Below are 6,431 nucleotides of genomic sequence, written 5' to 3' on the forward strand. Positions count from 1 at the left end.
TAAAATATCGATTCAATTACAGTTGTATCGATCAATTACCAATACCATCGTTGGCATCGATACTATCGATATTTAGATCGATCCGCCCACCCCTACACAACAACCTCCCTCAGAGCGACCTCTGATGATGTTTTCTTTTCTTTTTTTTTATCGTTTCTGTTTTAAAGTTATTCAGTCACATCATGGTGCAACTCTATACCACCTGCAACCATCTCTTAGAAATCAGGTTTCTATTATATTACTATTTTTAAAGATATAGTGCTGTACATACATGCAACATAATGCTGCCTGAAATATGTTTTTATCAACACAGGGAAGAAAAAGTGTTTTTAATGAATATTTCTGCAAGTTGCAAAATGTCTGTTTCTAACCAGCAACATATCTCATTTGTGAAACAGTATCTAAGATTTCTTGTAGCGACTAAAGCATGATTCAAGTTTTTTAGAGTTATGTTTAAGCGCTTAAAGCACCTGGTTTAGATTAGGGGAATATAGGGATCTTGGTTTGATATTAATACAAGTCAAAAGTGACTGGAGACAGGAGCTATTTGCTTTATTATTAACTTCTTTTTTGAAACCCACAATCTTTTTCCGAACCTTAACCAAAGCGCTTCTATTGCCTAACCCGATCCACAAATCAGGATGTGAATCCCAGTCTCGGGTGTCAAAGTCCTGCCAACACCAGGGGCGTTGGACTGGGGGGGGGGGGGGGGAGTAAGAACCCAGGGCCTAATTATTCCCCTAAAAACCCATTTGGCAAAACAAGTACAGTAAATAGAATATAAATGTAATTTCTATGAGAAACGTTGCTTTTAGCTGGATTAAATCACATTCAAGACAACAGGCTGTCATGAATAGGAATCTGTTATTATGTTATGTAAGACAAAAGCAATAACAGCCCTCCTAATACAAAACCAAATGTCTTTCTTTTCCTCATCCTAATCAGAATCAGAAAAGGTTTTGTTGCCACAACAATTACACTTATATGGAATTTGCCATGGTGAAAGGTGCATACATAAACAAACAAAGAAGTATACTGTATGTGAACATGAATATAAAAATACAGAAAAAAACATGTACATACAAAGTCACTGTTGCTTAAGAAAAAACATTCACACTCAAACATCCACTACAACAGAGTCACATCAGTCACACGTTTTAATGCTTACTTACGAGTGTCACTCACTAAATAAAAAAAAACTAAAATAAAAGAGACTACTGGAATCTAAATGAAGTACCATAATAGAATTAAATTTTAAAAAAATTACACTCATATAACATATGGACATTTTTAGCAACTGGCTTGTCCGCACATCCAGCACAGTTTTGGAGAAGACATCCCACAACATGTCACTCAAAATATGAACGCCCTGGAGAGCAAAAACTGCTCCTGCGAGTCCAAAGCAGTGTCAGACTTACTCAGGCTTGTTAGACACAGAAAACCTAAAGGCTACAGATACTCAGGCTGTTACATGATACACTCCGTCATAACAACTGTGGACACAGACAGATAGCACACACAGTCCGGCGGTTTGCTACTGTCTGCCGTTACAGGCAGCGCTACAGAAAAAACAAATATAATTCTACAGCCTGGTCGTCTGCAGAAAAAAAAAATCTCTCTCCACAAATCCTCTGAGACGCTGGATGGAGAGAGAGGAAGGAGGAGTGTGTGTGTGTGTGTGTGTGTGTGTGTAGTGGTGTGTGTGTGTGTGTGTGTGTGTGTGTGTGTGTGTGTGTGTGTGTGTGGAGGTGTAGTGTGTGCGCAAGGGGGGACTTGGGGTGGACTGGAGGACCAAATGGAGAAGGCGTGCTGCGGTGGCCTGTTAATGGTGAGGGGGGCCCAAAGGAACAGAGAGGGGAAAGTGTGGTGTGCGTATGTGTACCATTACAGAGAGGGATGATTGGTTTGAGAACAGAGTGTGTAACAGTGGTTAAGTAAGGTCGTTCTGTACAGGCCTAAAACGACACAATTGAAAAACGTTTAATTATAACGAAACAGACTGAGTGTGTGTGTGTGGTGTGTGTGTGTGTGTGTGGTGGGGTGTGTGTGTGTGTGTGTGTGTGGTGTTGTGTTTGTGTTTGTGTGTGTGTGTGTGTGTGTTTGTGTGTGCTCACAGAAGAAAGTGAGGGTAATGTGTGGATATGTGAATGTCTTAATGTCCAGTTCTGTATAAATATTCACACGTGTTGGTAGAAGTCCACCATCCTGTTGAAAACCTCTTTGGCTATTAAAATTATGTTCAAGTTTCCCTTTTTCATGTGTTGAGCTCCATCTCGAGGATCAGGGAATTCAATTTAGAGCGCCTAATTTTATTAATTAAAATACAGCTATTTGGCGCCACCGTATCAACATTTCGGGACAACAATTTATCGCAGTATCGATATTTCAAGGAATATGCCACCGTTTGTTGAAATAGGGCTATCTACAGCTGGATCTCTGAGCTGGTAGCGGTGCTTTGGCTGCACTTCCACCCAACATAGTCCCAAGTCAATATGTGCCTCGGAAATCACCTAGTCTGAATCTGAATTGCTGTTTGTATTCGTTGTGTCACAACATGCTAACCTGCAACACAGGATTCCATTCACTATGCTAAGCTAACTAGCGGCGGCGCAGCCGGTGTTACACCGGACTAAAACAAGGCATGCACTGAGACAAAAAATGCGTTGGCCCACCTATCTCCAGCTAGGGGAAACCGTGATAAGCCTTATTTCAACAAAAAGGAAATGGGTCACGTGTGATGTTCAAGTTTTTCTCTGCTGGAATTTCCCCAGTCCCAAGAGAGCAACAGTCTCTCTCTCTCTCTCTCTCTCTCTCTCTCTCTCTCTCTCTCTCTCTCTCAAATGCAAAAATACAGATTTAATAAAAACACCCTTTGACACTAACAACACTGTGGCTGCTCAAATTTTAATCACCACATTTCATTTGTATTCCTTTTCCACTATCACCCTGCTTTCTGTCCAATGAGCTACTGTACACCACGCTCAATAGTTATTTTAGTGAATGAAAAAGATTTAAGAATGTTCTTTTTTTTTTTTTCTTTTTTTTTTTTTACTGAAAAGTAATCACCATTGTTTGTCTTCAACGTTATAGCGTGAAAAGTAAATTGCTGCGCCGAACATGCGGCACATTTTATCAAGGCCGCACGCCTTGGGACAAAAAGGAGCTGTTTGAGCCTCGGCACGAAGCATTTATTTGAGATTCAATTCTGACCCACGCAGAGTGACCTCCTGCTGTCCTGCCTGGAATGCACAAATTAAGGTGCACTCAAGCAACAATTGAACAAATTCATGGCAGTCCACCAGGAATTCTGCTGAACACAAAGAACACTGGTGTTGTTTTACCTTGAAGTTCTGTGACGGTATAGTTCACAATACACTGCATACTGCCTGACCTGCTTTTGTGGTAGTTTTATCAACATGCAGATGCTGCTTTTCATTTTTATTGTAGCTTCTTGTCAGTAGAGTGTTTTAATCATGATGAATTTTAATTTAGTTTAGTTTAATTTAGTTATTTTTTCAGGTTTTTATTGAGTGGATGCTGGCTAAATACTGACTAGAAAACATGGTGAAACACCATATTTATATATAATATACTGTTTATGGGATGTACATTTACTCGATGATGGAAAGAAGGTCATTTGATTAACTTATTTAAGCAAGCAGTATTGCACTCCAAGACATCCTGATATAAGGAAATGATTGCGGGTGCAGAGATCAGTGAGTCCGGACTCAAGATGTTTTTCTATCATCTCGGATCGTCTTGGACCTGTCGGTATTTGGACTTGGACTTGTCTCGGACTTGGCCATTGGACTCGTCAAAGATTCCAGTTGGTCTCGACCGAGTCCAGCCCTATATGCTTTTTTTCCTAAAGTAACTTCCTAAGTTAAAACAAAACCATAGGATTCTGGATTTTTCAAGAAAAGTAATGAGTTTAAGAATGGGAACATATACATTGTTTAAGTGACACCTGCTTGTTATCTGTTACGCTTTTCATTGGCAGTCCAGAAAGTTCTTACACCATAACATAAAGACTCAACATTTAAAATGTGACGTTGCACTTCAGCTCGATGTGAATTTGCTCTCCTTAAAGTGGATGGCCTAATTTGATTCTACAGTGTTGTTGCTCTGTACTTGCTTTTTTTATCATTATATACAAGTAATAATGCAAAATGATCATCTTAAAATAGAAGATATACTGTCTCTCAGGTCACATAAATTATGAACAGTTAAGTTGTGTTTCCTGTCTCAGTCTTGACTGTCTCTCATTTGGACTGTCTTGTCACGGACTCGAAACTCTTGACTCGGTCTCAACCAGTCCTGGTCTTGGACTGGTCAAGGGCTCGACAAAGGCGGACTTGACTACAGCCCCGGCAGAGATAACACCTAAACACAAAAAACCTAGATGGGCACTCGGAGATTGCGGGCCTCTACAAAGGCCATGCCCTATCTTGCAATGTTAATGAAAGTGTAAAATAATTTGTATCTACCCTGTGATTCAGATCTCCTCTAAAATGTAAAGAGTTCTTCCTTGGCCCATGCTACCCCCGTTCAACAGTGGAAATTGGGCATGTAGTTTCCCGTAATTCTGCAGACAACAAGACAAACAAACATAACAAACTGCCAACCTCCTTGGTTGTTTGAGTTTTCTTCCCTAAGTCCATTATACACCACATGGTGTGTAATCATGATTATACCATACAACACAAGCAGAACCATTCATCTATATAGCCACAAAAAGTAATGCACTGTAATTTGTATGCATTCCATGTATCTATTACTGTATGCACCACATTGACTGCTGCTGAATCAGAAATCTGCATAGGTAGGAGATCAGGGTGATAGAGTCCAAAACACAGGGCTCGCAAGCAGGGGAGCAGAGATGGTGTCTCGGAATAAGTTAAGGGAAAAAACGCAAAACACCAGTGTTGGTATTTCAGGAGTACTACTTAAGGTGACAGGTTTTTTTAACCCAAACCACAAATTTTTTTTGTAATCTTGACTGGTTGTTTTGGTGCCTTATCTTAACTGCCACGTCAGCAAATGGCAGTCAACTTTTTAGTTAAGCCAAACTCAACTACTGTCACGGTGACCACTAACCGGCTCACGGTCACCTTTTCTCTGCTAAACTTAACCGTCATGTGACCGGTTGGCTAAACTTAACTGCCACAAGTTGCCGTCACATGATCAGGCGGCGATCGCCATCATTTTGTAAGATGTAGTTATGATATCCCACCGTAACAAACTTAAATTATTTTTAAATTATTCAGGAGTCAGGAGACACAAATGTTTCAAAGCTGAGGAACAATGAGGAAATCAAAAAATGAAATGGGACTTTGGGAGGAAAACACCTCAAAAAATAGCAGCTTCTCCCACTTTGCACCACCATTGCCCCCCGGACTTACCAAACTGACCTAATGTTGAAATCATATCTTTGAACTGCACATTCAAGAGTTATTTTCTAATGTGTTGCTTGTTTTGGGAACTTGGGTGGAGAGTAGAAAAAACTGTTGTAAAAAACTAAAGTTAGTGATACTCACAAAATCTTGTATCCTTGAACCCTAAAAAAACACGTGGAATGACTTTCCTTTCTCATTAAACTATTTGCAAAACTGTTTTCTTAAGGGTTTTAACTCCAGCCTAGTTTGCATCCATGTTTGCTGGCGTGCAGTCTTCTTCTGTCCTGTCTCTGCTGACGCATGTCTGTGTCTTGGTGCATCAGGGCCACCTGTAGGTCAGTGAAAAACATAAAAAAAGAACGTCTCTAGGATTGTCATAATTGTCCCTCTGTTCTGTAGACTCCAAAATATCTGCACCAGTGTTTTCAGCCAATGCCGTACAAGTCAGTTAAAATACTTCAAATATCACCCAAACAGTGGCTTTCAAACTTATTTTCATTAAATCTTAAATTAATTCCTGCTACACAACAAACAACAAAAAAGTTTTGGAAAATTCAAGTTATTCTGCCAGCAGTGATTTCTTTTTATTGCATAACGTCAAGTAAAGTATTTCTTTTTCTGTGGAATCAAGGCTCCTTTAGTAGAATAAAATCAGGATTTCTCCAGAACAGTGTTTAAGACTTTATGATGCACTAATGCACGGCAGCTACTGGATAAAGCCATATGTCCACTGTACACAAACTCCTGAACATGTTTGGCATCGGGATTTCACCCTCCAACGACTTTAGCCAGAAGTTGTGAACGCGAAGTGCTGATATTAATTTATACTCAATGTTGTGGTTGGTTTTCAGCAATTAAAATCCCCACTGGGTCCCCTAATGGGCGCCAGCTGGGGACTGGACTAGAGATATCAGTAAACAGGAATATTACTCTCTTAATTGGCTGTCTAACAGGTGATGGCACTTAGGACATAATTAGCCTTGTGAGGTCTGCAACAGTGTGTGTGTGTGTGTGTGTGTGTGTGTGTGTGTGTGT

Source organism: Etheostoma spectabile, chromosome 8 (assembly GCF_008692095.1).
Source record: "Etheostoma spectabile isolate EspeVRDwgs_2016 chromosome 8, UIUC_Espe_1.0, whole genome shotgun sequence".
NCBI classification, from domain to species: domain Eukaryota; kingdom Metazoa; phylum Chordata; class Actinopteri; order Perciformes; family Percidae; genus Etheostoma; species Etheostoma spectabile.